Raw genomic sequence first — 14492 nt, 5'->3', positions numbered from 1 at the left:
AGCCACTGTCTCTTGCTTGGAACTCTTCCAAGAAATTGCTCCTCCGTTTAAGGTAAAGACCCAGCCTGACTGAGAGCGGAAATTATCCCTATCAGTCTGAAAGCTATCATCACTATACCCTACAACTCTCAAGTCATCACTCCCACCGAGGCCAAGGACCCAGTCCTTAGTCTTCCGTAGGTACTTGAGGATATTCTTTACCGCAGTCCAGTGAGCCTTGCCAGGGTTCCCCTGATACCTGCTAACCATGCTCAATGCAAAGGCTACATCAAGTCGAGTACACGTCATAGCGTACAAGATCGATCCTACAGCCGAAGCATAAGGTATTCGACTCATTTCTGCTATCTCAGCCTCAGTACTAGGGATTTGTGTCTTACTCAATCTAGCGTTACTCTGGATGGGTAACTCTCCTTTCTTGGAGTCCTGCATGCCGAATCTCTTCAGCACCTTATTCAAGTAGGTATTCTGACTAAGTCCAATTAGTCTTTTACTCCGGTCTCTCAAGATCCTTATCCCTAGAATATAGGCAGCTTCTCCTAGGTCCTTTATAGAGAAACATTTCCCAAGCCAGTACTTAACTTCCTGCAGAGTTGGGATGTCATTTCCTATTAGTAGTATGTCATCCACATACAATACCAAAAATCTAACTATACTCCCACTAGCCTTGACATATACACAAGATTCATCTTCACTCTTAGAAAAGCCAAATTCTTTGACTTTCTCATCAAAGCAAAGATTCCATCTGCGAGGTGCTTGCTTTAACCCATAAATTAATTTCTCAAGATTACACACTCTATTAGGGTACTCTGTGTTAACAAAACCCTCTGGCTGACTCATGTAAACATCCTCAGCCAACTTTCCATTAAGAAAAGCAGTTTTGACATCCATTTGCCATATTTCATAGTCATGAAATGCGGCTATGGCTAACAGAACCCTAATAGACTTAATCTTGGCCACTGGAGAAAAGGTCTCATCATATTCAACTCCCGGAGTTTGTGTGAAACCCTTTGCAACCAGTCGTGCCTTATAAGTGTGTACATTACCATCCATGTCGGTCTTCTTCTAGAAGATCCATTTGCACCCTACAATCTTACGACCTGGTACATTCTCAACCAAGTTCTAAACTTGATTGTCATACATGGATTGTATCTCACTGTCCATTGCCTCTTTCCACTTGGCTAACTCAGGGCCTGCCATGGCTTCCACGTAACTCTTAGGTTCATCCAGACCTATCAGTGTCTCATCACTGATAAGTGTATCACCTTCCGTAGTAATATGGAATCCATGTAATGCTCAGGTGAATTCCTAACCCTTGTGGAACGCCTCATAGGTACAGACCTGTCAATTGGCTCAACAGGAGTTTCCTCCTCAAGTTGAGTGCTAGGGTTTGAAGTTCCTTCACCTTAACAGGAGTTTCCTCCTCAAGTTGAGTGCTAGGGTTTGAAGTTCCTTCACCACTTGACTCTTGAATTTCTTCAAGGTCAACTTGCCTCCCATTGTCTCCTTGGCTTATGAACTCTCTCTCTCTCTATCTCTCTCTCTCTCTCTCTCTCTCTCTCAAGACAACCCTCCTAGCTACAAAGACCACATTTTCACTAGGTCTGTAGAAGAGGTAACCAAAGTATTGTTGTGGGTAGCCGATGAAAATACACCTCTCACTTCGGGGTTCTAGCTTATCATGAGTCTCGCGTCTCACAAAAGCCTCGCAACCCCAAATCTTGATGTGGTCTAGTTTGGGTACTTTACCAGTCCACATCTCATGAGGAGTTTTGGCAACTTTCTTTGTAGGGACTAAATTAAGGATATGGGCGGCAGTCTCTAAGGCATACCCCTAAAATGAGATTGGTAGCGAAGCTCGACTCATCATGGAACGAACCATATTCAACAAGGTTCGATTACGCCTCTCAGCTACATCATTCAACTGAGGTGTCCTGGGAGGTGTCAATCGTGAGACAATCCCACATTCCCTAAGATAGTCGAGGAACTCTGAACTAAGATACTCACCACCTCGATCGGATCGAAGCATCATAATGTTCCTGCCCAATTGATTCTCGACTTCCTGTTTAAATTCTTTAAACCTTTCAAAAGTCTCTAACTTATGCTTGATTAAGTAGACATATCCATATCTACTGTAATCATCAGTAAAAGTCAATAATAACGATTAGCATCCCTTGTGGCATGTTTGAAGGGCCCACACACATCCGTGTGTATAAGACCCAACAAACCTTCACCCCTCTCACAAGAACCTGTGAACGGTGACTTTGTCATTTTTCCAAGTAAGCATGATTCGCAACTATCATCTGACTTTAGGTCAAATAAATCCAAGATTCCATCCTTTTGGAGTTGGCCTATGCGTTTCTTGCTTATATGTCCAAGACGACAATGTAATAACGATGTTTTATCCAAGTTATTATCATTAACAGAATCAATACACAATACATTATTTCCTAAGTTATCAACCACAGATACAGTTTCATACACACCATCACAATGTAATGCTTTAAAATAGAGAACATTATTAAAGAAAGCATTAATCAAACCAACTTCATTATCAAATGAAAAGGTGAAACCTTGTTTATACAATGCATGAAAGGAAATAATATTTCTTGCCATTTCTGGCAAATAACAACATTTATTCAAATCTAAACTAAACCCACTACTTAGCGATAAAGTATAAACTCCAATCTTGGTGACAGGTAAAGTTTTCCTATTCCCCATGATTAAGTTTATTCTTCCATGCTCCACATTCTCACTTCTTTTTAGTCCCTGCAAATCATAACAGATATGAATACCACAATCGGTATCAAGGACCCAAGAGTTAGAATTGGGTGAGTTATTAGATAAGATAGTGTAAATACCTGCATGGTTGGGTTTAACTTTCCCATCCTTCACATCTTGCTGGTACTTTGGGCAGTTCCGCTTCCAATATAACTTTTCATGACAATAGAAGCATTCAGCCTCTTTTGGGTCAGAAGAAGGAGTGACGAAACCTTTCTTGGTTCCACTTGAAGAAGAGCCATCAAGGGTCCTAGCCTTGGTACCCTTCGAAGAGCTCTTCCTCTTCTTCCCTCGACCATTCCCGATTGCCAAAACTGGGGCGGAGTTTGGATTAGGAGTGTTAACAACCGACTTACCCTTAAGACCTGTTTCTGCGGTCTTGAGGAGTCCCTGAAGTTTGCTGAGTGTGACCTCTTCCTTATTCATGTGATATGCCATTTGGAATTGATCATAGCACGATGGTAAGGAGTGCAAAATGATATCTATTTCAAGCTCCTCAGGGAAGTTCACATTAAGCTTCAGTAACCGATCCACATACCTTTTCATTTTCTGCATGTGTCTCGTGACGGATTCCCCGTCCTTCATCATGGTTGTTATCATGGAGCAAATGATTTCATACCTCTCTTGTCGTGTACTTTGATGGTATCTTTCCATCAGATCTTGGTGCATTTCAAAAGGGTAGAAGTCCTCATAGGACTTTTGGAGTTCCGTTGTCATGGTGGCCAACATGATGCATGCCACTTTTGTAGCATCCCTTTCATGTGCCCGGAAGTCAGCGATCTCCAGGGGAGTTGTAGTGGTCTCATCAATCTCCTTAAGCTCCTTGTCAAGGACATATTCTTTGTCCTCGTAGCGGGTAATCATCCGGATGTTTCTGATCCATTCATTGAAGTTGGATCCATCAGATGTGACTTTCCCACACAAGTTCATAAGGGTAAAGGAGCCATTAGGATTAGAGCCAGAAGCAGCATTGTTTGAAGACGTGTGAAAGAAGAGAACAAGATTAGTTTAGATATTAAGAGAGTCCTTAATAAAACACCCAAATGTAATATTAAGGCTAGGATCCAATCACACAATATATTATAACTTAGAAGAGGTATGCCGTAATCCAAGCTATAACATATTTGAAAGGTAGGTGAATGATGATTCACCAATTTCCACCATGAAAAACGAAATATAAATATTAAGTTTTTTTAATTGGTTCTTAGAAATTCCTAGATTCTTTTTAGATTCAATGAACTTTTCAAAGGTGTGTTTCAATCTCAAGTGTGCCCTCCAAGTTTTGTGACCGGGATACCGAGGATCACAAAACGAGGTGTGAAATAAACATGCAAATCACTTGGTACCCTTAAACTTATCACTCAATCGATGTGTCAGTAAACCACATGCGCTCCACCGATACTATGATAATCCTTAAGTCACCCTTTACCTACCTTGTTAAGTCCAAGTTAGTGTGTTGGTTAACCACACACGCTCCACCAACGACTTAAACAAAGTGTAAAGTGTAATTTCATGGATTAGCACCTTATTCACATTTTTCCTAAAGTAACTAAGATTGGGAATTTAATAAAACATTTAGTTACTTTATAATATTCATCATACTTTTAATAAGAATTTATAAGTCCTTGTCCTACCCGTTTGACTAACGACCCTCCACCGATCAAGGAAGTGGTGGGTGAGAGTGGACACCCATTAATTTGCCATTTTATAGGCAACAACCTTATACCCCCCTTATAAACCGGCTTCATGAATAAGGTGTACTAGCGGTAAGACGAATTGATCTTATCTTATACATATATATATTATTAACTTATAATATTATAAAGTATAAGGGTTGAATTTTAAATTTTAAAATTCTAAGGGTTGGAAGTAAAGTTTTAACCAAGACTTTAATTGTTCCAAAACTTGAGGGCAAGTTTTGTAAACTTTCAAAACTTTTCATTTCTTATAACTTATGAATTAATTGAGTAATAAAAATGAAGACTCTTCATTTTTATAACTCTTGTGTTCTTTTAATGGCTTTAATAAAAGTGTGACTTTTGGTTTTCCATAACTTGAGGACAAGTTATGGACTCCATTAAAACACATTATGATCATGAATTAAACTACCATGAAGGTTACAAGCAATTCTTATGATCATCTAATCTTCATAAGTTCAAGAACATGAATATGAACACTTTCAAGAATCAAAAATTACACTTAAAAAACTTGTAATTTTGATAATTTCCATTGTAAATGGATTAGCATAAACATTACACCATCTAAAACAAGTTTTAAAACACAAAAACAGTTTAGGGTAATGTTTCTAGTTCATTTCCAGCAACAAAAGTCGAAATTCTGAAAATTGCAGCCTCTACTCGTCGAGTGCAAGAGCATACTCGACAAGTAGCTTGCATTTTTTCATGGACTTGTCGAGTCCCCCCATGGACTCGGCGAGTTCATACGAGCAGAAAACAGAAAAATGATTTTTTTTCAAGCAGTTTGCACAAAAAATCAACAAACAAGCCTAGTCTCTGATACCACTGATAGGTTTTGAGCATTCTAACACTTCCTAAGTTTACATGCAACCCTAATAACCTTGGATCTATGTTTGTCTAATTATCATGCAAAGTTGAATTCCAAGGTTATATTCCTATCTAGCATACATGGGGAACATTTTTAACTTCAATGAAAGATAGAATAACATACCTTGTTGTTGCTTATGATCCTTGAAACCTTGTGAGCCTAGCACCCCAAGTGTGATGCCTCAAATTCTTCACACAACACCAAATGCAAAGGAGTAAACTTTGAGAGAATCTTACACTTGCAAAATCGACTCTAGCCCTCTTGTTTCTTAGTGTAACCGATTTTGGTTGAGGAGATGGTCTTTATATAGTGTGACACATCTAGGATTACACCATGTAAACCCTAATGTGCCATGGCTCTTCATTTCCAAGACCCATGGGTTTGTAACTCCCATGGAGCATCCTATGGGTTTAACCCAACTTGATAATCCATGGAGCCTCTTAGCCCACTATACAAGTTATGGATGATTTACATAATCAACCCATATATTTAATTAGTTACCTTTTGATCACTTAATTAATTCTAACTTAATTCTTGATCAAACTAATTAAATAATACTATTAATATATTAGAACTTATAATGTATTAATAAACCACAAGTGTTATTTCTCTCATTTAGTTTATCCAATTGCATAATGCCATGCGACCCAAATGGACCATGTCGGGTCGGGTCAAGTACATACCAAAAATAGTTATGGACTTAGACACCTTATCCAACAAAATGCTCCCTTTCCACTGGGAGAACGTACTCATCACGAAACATAGCGGTGAACCTCTCTCAGGTCACCGCAGCAAGCTCTGTAGAAGAATAGTGCGCTGTCACAAACTTCCACCAGTCCTTCGCTCCCAAGCGAAGCTGGTTCAGCGCGAACTGAACTCTCAGATGCTCCAGACAAGAACACGTATAGAAGCATCCTTCAATATCAGAAATCCATCTCATCGCAGTGATCGGATCCTGCGTCCCATCAAACTCTGGTGGCTTCATGTTGCTGAACTCTTGGTACAGCAACGAGTCACCCCCCCCTGTGGCCTCACAGCAGCAACGGCTGCGGTGGCCGCAGCAACAGCAGCATCAGAAAGAGCAACGTAACGCTCGTCAAAAGTAGCCCTGTCGAAAATACCCGAATTACCCGCCCGATTTTTTCGGGTATCGGGTAAAACGGGTCGGGTATCGGGTAAATTTTTCCGGGTAATCGGGTTACCCGAAATTTTTTCGGGTCGGGTAAAGGGTATATTTTTTGGGTTTCGGGTATACCCGAATTACCCAAATTATTTAAATTTTTTTTTGTAGAGCTTGTACTATATAACAGGTATTTGATCACGCTTAAACTAACTATCATTATTGTAAAACATAAATATATTTATTATGACCATACGACACTAACAATATTAAAAGTAATTTTTATATATCATCACGTTCTTTAAAATTTAACTGTTTTCTTGATTATAGTTTTTATTACAACTAACAAACTCATTATCTTGACGAAACTTTAGAACATGGCAAAACTTATGACTACATTTATCTTAAACATTTTAAACTTTTAAATTAAGATCTTTAGGTATTTGTTTTTTTAACATCTTATTAGATTAGATTAAGTCGTTAAAAAATTACTTGATATCTCATGTATTATTGAGTAGAAAATCTCAATGTTCAAAGCTTGAGTAACTTCGTTTATGTCTCGTTTGTTTATATAAACAAGACTAATAAAGCACGACTTATTTATTTCATTAAATTTATTTTTAGGTGAAATTCAAAAAAAAAATCATATATTTCGGGTAATACCCGAATTACCCAAACCCCGACCCGATACCCGAATTACCCAAACCCGAATTACCCGAATTTAGTTTGGGTAGGGTAACGGGTAATTTTTCTAATATGAAAAACCCGAATTACCCGAAACCCGAAAAAATTACCCGTTCAACACCCCTAGACAAAAGTCTCGATCAGAGTGGTCTTGATATACCCAAACATCTCCGGTATCCCGGCTCAGATGGCAGCAGCCACCTCCTCGTGAATCAACCTGCGGATCTCCTCATCACTAACATCACTGCTCTCAGGTGTGTGGTGTGTCCCAACCATGATGTCTCTGAAATACAACATAAAATATCAGAGACTCGCTCAAGCATACTCGCACTCGATAACTCAACCCTATTCGTTCCCTGGTACCCCAAGGATTCTTACTTGAGTTGCGCACTGCTCTGGTGTCTTCAGTAGCACGGGCCTAATACTACCATCCACACCACATCAGTATTCACCCTAAGTCCTCCTCCTAGGATCCTAAATCCCAAGTACTCTGCTCTCACTATGCATAGTCTGCTCTCTAGCAGATCTCTCATAAGCTCCTCGCTTCTATCTATTCACTATCAAGCATCTCCTAGCAGCAAAATCCCTAGGCTAAGGCATCACAAATCAGGCCACTCTAGTCCTAATAAGAATACCTAGCCTACTCTAGCATGCATAACATATTATCTCATATCTCATAACACATAATATAAGGGTATTTTGGGAAATCACCGTTCGGGCGCTGGTTGATCGTACACACTGCTCTACTCTGCTCTTTTCAAAAACTTTTTACTCCTTGAGAAAAATTTTGTGATTTTATTTTGAAAATCTCTCAAATCCTCAGTTTGAGTTCAGATACGCCTGAAGGTGCACCCGAATCCCTCAAACCAAGGCTCTGATACCAACTTGTAACACCAAAATTTTCCAACAATTTTTTACATTTTAAAAACATACTTTCATTCATAAATATTATAAAAATGTCATTGTATCACATATCAATCCATAGAAACACAACCCAATATCATAATGTATAAAAACTCCTCATGTGTGTACTGATCATGTCGGCGCCTTCCCGCGATCCTCACTGGTACCTGAAACACATAACACCACACTGTAAGCATAAATGCTTAGTGAGTTCCCCAAAATACCACATACAACACAGATTAGCCACTCGAGGCTATAACTCTATATGACCCTCTGGTCAACGTGTCTCAGTGAGACCCTCCAGTCCCATAACTCTGTGGACCCTCTGGTCCTAACTCTGTGGACCTTTCGGTCCTAACTCTGTAAACTCTGAATCACATATAGCACATAATCACATAGATATTACATCATATAATAACATACAACATACTCTGTCACATAACTCTAATTACCACTCTAGGTAAAGTATAGTGAGAAGACTCACCTCGGGTAACTCAGTAATCTCGAATTCGGTAAAATCTGGTCTAGCCTCCGCCTAATCACATGGAATAAGCACTCTAATCAATACACTCTCAAGGCTAGACTAATCCCTCTCTTAGCACTCTCAGAAGGGTAAAAGACCATTTTACCCCTCTCATGGCTCAAAGACACTAACATTGACCAAACCCTAAAAGTCCACAAAAGTCAACTCTCCGGGTTACGCTGCGCGTACCAAACCTGTACGCTGGGCGTACCCGGCAACCTCACAAAAACGGGGAACGCGACCCCCTACGCTGCGCGTATTGGGATTACGCCCCACATAACTCCTAGTTTCAAACTCGTTAGCTTTTGGGGTCTTAAACGGTTAATACACACGTCCAACTTTTAGATCTGACCACCCTTAAGCCTCTTAATCCATAAAGTTGGTGACTTTAAGCCTTTGCATGGCTGTAAAAGTCACCAACACCCATAACATTCCATTTCCAACACTTAAAAGCTCATAACTCAAGCATGACTCCATAACAACGACTAAGTTGGGATTTTTATGGATCAACATCACACATAACACTGAAATGGGAGAGATTTAGGTCCATAGAGCCCCTCTTGCTCATAAAGTCTCCACCTTTGGGACTTAAACCCTATAAATGGAACATAAACACCAAACCAAAATAAAGAGGAAAGTTCTGAGCTTTTTACCTCAAAGTGAAGCTCCTTCCTCTGAAGAACTCAGATCCAAGCTAGAACTTCAAACCCTAGCCTCCACAAGCTCCTCTCCTTCTTCTTCACTAACACACAAAGGCACCTTTAGCTCAAAACACTCACACACAAGCTTTAGGACAAAGGAAAGGATCTCTTAGGGTTTCACTCTCTGATATAGTAGCTGAGGATAAGGCCTAAGCATTCCTTTTTATAATGCACAAGCCACAATTAGGGTTTGCATTTGGGCCCGTTACGCCCAGTGTACATAGGCGAGTCTGCATCCAACTTAAGCGCATGAGTACGCGCAGCGTACTCATTTGCAACATTTTCCACTCAAGGGCTAATCTTGACAACTTGACAAAAGAGAAGGGTTAAATAGTTGTACCTGAATTTTGGGATATTACAAAAGTTCGAAGCAGAAAAGGCAATATTGAAGTAAGTACCTCAGCATGAGGTTGCCCAGCTTTAGGATGAAATCCTTCACCAATGATTTTCCCATCTTTAACGATAACACAACCAACCATGGGATTAGGGCTAGTATGCCCAATAGCTTTTCTAGCAAGCTCCACACACCTCCTTATATAAAATTCATCATCATTATCTTTCTTATCATCTTTCCCAAGTGATGCTTCTTCACATGTAATCCCACCTAATCCAACGTGCCTCCTCATATTGTTTGTTGAATCAGATACCCTTCTGTTGAATTACATAACCCAAATATATAATTCGAAAAGGATTGAAATTTAACAAATTGGGTTGAAGGTGGGTTAGGGTTTAAGCAGCAAAACGAAGATGAGGTTTTTGTGGGATTGAGATTATAATTTGAAATTGGAAGTGTTTGGGCATACATTATGAATACCCCGACAGCAACAACTTGTGAATTTGATGAGAGGGAAAAGATTGGGGCGACGGTGAATAGAAGAGAAGAGGGAAGAGGTGGGTGTGAGGACTATAAATTGGGTTTTAAAACTAATATTCCTAAATTAAAGGGATATTAATTGATTTATATATTTACCATAATTAATTAAATGTAAGATTACATATTTACCCTTTTGAAATGATTGGCCTTCATTTATTCATACAATAACACAATAATTACTTTAAATACTTGAACCTAGCTCTCTCTCTCTCTCTCTCTCTATATATATATATATATATATATATATATAAGATGCTAATTATATTATTATATTATTATAGGTTGAAAACTCTACATGCTCACTAAGCTCCAATACGTGACTATATATATATATATATATATATATATATATATATATATATATATATATGATGCTAATTATGTTATTATAGGTTGAAAACCCTATATGTTCACTAGGCTCCCATACGTGACTTACTTAATGTATTTGTATCACAGGTAGTAGTAAAAAGGTTATGAAATAAGTAATTGTATCTACCAAGTGTTAAAGGAGATTTAGGCCATTATTATAATAAAGAGTTGTAATGCCTGTAATGACTAGTTTATGCTTATACTTTATGCATCATTTCTGACATCCGAGGTTTTTAAATTTTAATGAAAGATGTTTCTTCGAAAATGTTTGATGTTGATTTTATCTTACAATAAAAATGTTTTGGAACAATTCGTACTATTATATTCTTCAAAATGATACATTGTTTTAAATAAATATAAAAAATGTATTAATTAACTGTAAAAAAAATTAGGAATGCCACAGTAATCATAATTTAGATATAAAGAGAATGAATCTCCAACGGTTATTCCTAAATCTATGTTGATGGCTACTGCAGATCGTTTAATATGTATTAGGTGTGAGACCTATGTATTATATGAGTTTATTTTAAAGAAAAACTAAATTCAAAAAACATTTGAGAACTATGAATTTATAAGAAAAGTGAGAAAATATTGAATTATAAAAATTAAAGTGTTTTTTTTTTATCTTTTAAATTTAAACAAATAATTTAGATAAATAAATAAAGAAAATTAATGCATCTTTAATTTACTAATTTTGAAATTAGAAGAAAAATTCATTAATGAAATTGATATATATTTATTATTGCATTTAAATACTATCTAGAATTTTATAAAATGAAAAAAAACTATAAATAAGGTGTCGAATAAATATTACTTTAAAATAAACATAAAATTACATGTTGCAAAATAAATGAGAATGTGACATGGACAAAAAAAATATTTATTTATTAGGGAAGATTACCCAAGTGGAGGGGTAGCAGATGTTAAGCCAAATGAATATGTTTCTATGTTTGCAAAATTTAATGAATATTTTTATGTATAAATTGTTATATATAGTGCTAACAATGTGGCACCAAGTATAAGAAAAGATTGTTCATTTTCTGTTTGTCATCTGGGTCATCAAGATCGAGTGAGAAAATGTTATTTTTGACTCTTGATTCTTATTTTTCTAAATAACAACTAATATTATTATATTTTGTTTCACAGACCTAAGATACTCGAGAGAGAGTCGGGGAATGTAATTTTTTGTGTGAATATAAATATCCAAAAATTTCTCTTGCAATCTCAGTCATTATTTGAGGTTTTCGTAACATTTTGATCCATGTTTCATGTATATTATCGGTATTTGTCCTGAGTATTTGATCATTTAGATTACTCGTACGAACAAGACAATCTGCATTCAACATGCACAAATTCTAATTTATTGAGGGCTAATCATGAAATTGTGTATGCATCGTATCCCCTTTATTCCATTCATAATTGCAACATTTTAATTCAAGGGACATCACTAAATATATATTTTTCCTTTGCATTGTCTACTAAAAAATAAACGATTTTATTTGAATGCTATGACTATAATTGACAGATTTGTTATAGACTTATAGTAAATTGCTATAATATGAACAAATAAATGTATACTGCTACAAAATAAAGTAAAATTGATTTATTATTTTTATATCTACATTTCAAGTCAGTATTATTTATTTGACAACATGTAATACATCATCAATCGAATAAACAGTTAAAATGTACAAACAATTAATAGTTATTCCTATATCGGTAAATACATTCACCATACTGATATTAAACTAGTTATAAAGGCTTAAAAAACAAATTGTGTGTCAAAGAGGAAAAGTTTAATATTCCTCCCCTATATTAACGGAAATTCCAAATATACAAATACATTGTGGATATTGTCAATTTTCCACCAATGGGTATCAACACTACATTTATAATAACCATTGGAAACGTCATTTTTCTCCCCATTAGCGAAGAATAAATGTCAATCATTAGCAATTAAAGAGAGTACATAAAAAAAACCTAAAGACTATCCATAAACTTCGAATCTATGATTACATTTTATCTTTTTAATATTAACAGTAGGTTACTTCGGATTTCATACATAATCTATAGATTTTTTCTTTTTTATGATATTTTATAGTGTACTCGATGCATGGGGCCAGTCCTGAGTACATGCGCAGAGTGAGCAACTATACATGGCCTCTTGTCGTTAGAGGGCATGGAATTTTAATTCATTGTGATTCCGTCATTAGTCTGTTGTTACTCCGTCATTAATCCATCGCTAATATGTCACTATCCGTTGCTCATTTGTCCCTATTCATTGCTAATCCAAAATTTTAAGGATCCATTTTTAATTTTCACACATGACTTTCAAAATCAACGAACGGTTCTGCATGACAATGTTTCACAATCTCATTAATATGGAATTTATTTAAGAATATTGTAATATACCAAGTTAACATATAAGAAAATATCCAAGAAACAACGAGTGATATCAGTAAATTATAGTTTATTTACGTAGGTATATAAAAGCTCGTTTGAAACATGAATTGTAAGAAGATGATAAATAAAATAGACGAAAAATAGGGGAGCAAAAAGCAAAATGGCTATCACATATTCACATGGAAGTGGAGATGTTAATTTTAAAAGAAATTGAAAATATTTAAAAAAAAAAAAAAAAAAAATCGGATTTAGGCAACGTAGTTTGGGATGGTTGGTCTAAAGAAAAGGTATTTGGTCATATGTTGGATCCTTTGTTTTTCATATTTAATGAAATGAAATTAATTTTTTGTTAGAAAATGTAACTATAGATAGGAAGATTCATCGAAATAAAGAAGGAAACAAGCAACATCATATATATGTATTCATACATAAAATATAGTCAAGAAGCAATATTAAATGTATGTTAGGAAAATGTGTATTCATACATAGCTGTTAATGGTTCAGTTAACTTAAATCATAATTTAGAAATTTTATAATAATAAAATAAAATAAAAATTTGTGTAGATCTAGCTTATGGTTGCGTCCCTTGACTTGGTTGAACGAGAATCCTTAATGTTGGTCATGTCTGCACGAGACAACATGAACCATCGATTGGTCAATGGTTTGCGAACCTCTTTAGTTTGTTTTCTACTTTATTCTCTTTTTATTTCCTAAAAAGGATATATTTCTAAAGAGAACACGTCACATGATTTCAGAAGCATTTGATCCATTGTTTTTTCATGTGTTAGGTTGTGATATTAATTTCCTTTGGAGAAACAAGGACATACTTTCCATATGTGCTATTCTTTCCAAAAAAAATTAAGTCTGCTCTTAAATCAGTTACGCATAATTATTTGTGAGAACAAATTATGGACACAAATCAAAAGAACACGAATAGGAAATCAACTTAAGATTTCTCAAAAACCTGCATACATTGAATATGTAAATATCCTCAATTTTGGATGGACAGATAACACGTTTAAGATTTCTCAAAGTCCTCCATACATTAATTAAACACGTAGATATCTTTAGTTTTGGACAGATCAGTAACCCAAAGGATCCTTGTATATGGGACAACGTTTGTTTCGAGTCTATCGAGGAATATTGCCAATATTTTAGACGTGTCAGAGTTAAAACTCTAGGCCTCATGTTTGAAATTATGCAACTCGACCATTAGGTTCTCATCGCGAGGTAAACATATTTAGATAATATAATCTAACAAAATATTTTAATCGGTAAATCTAATTTGTAGGGTTGTTTATGAGTGGTTTGGTTCGGTTATGGGCTAAAACTAAATCATAACCATTCCAATTGGTTAATACATTTCGATAGTTATTGGATATCAGTTAGTATTGATTTTGATTAACGATGTTAGTCGGTTAATGGTTAATATCAGTTAACCGTAATATACTTTGCTATAAAAAGTGAAAAGCGGAAATGAACAATAGAAGATTACATAACTTATATAATTTCAAATAATTACCTTTTAAAGTTTCATTTCCTAACATAATTACATATGCTATATTATATCCA

Source organism: Lactuca sativa, chromosome 8 (assembly GCF_002870075.4).
Source record: "Lactuca sativa cultivar Salinas chromosome 8, Lsat_Salinas_v11, whole genome shotgun sequence".
NCBI lineage: Eukaryota > Viridiplantae > Streptophyta > Magnoliopsida > Asterales > Asteraceae > Lactuca > Lactuca sativa.
The sequence above is the reverse complement of the archived record's forward strand: the minus strand, read 5'-3'. Positions refer to the sequence as shown.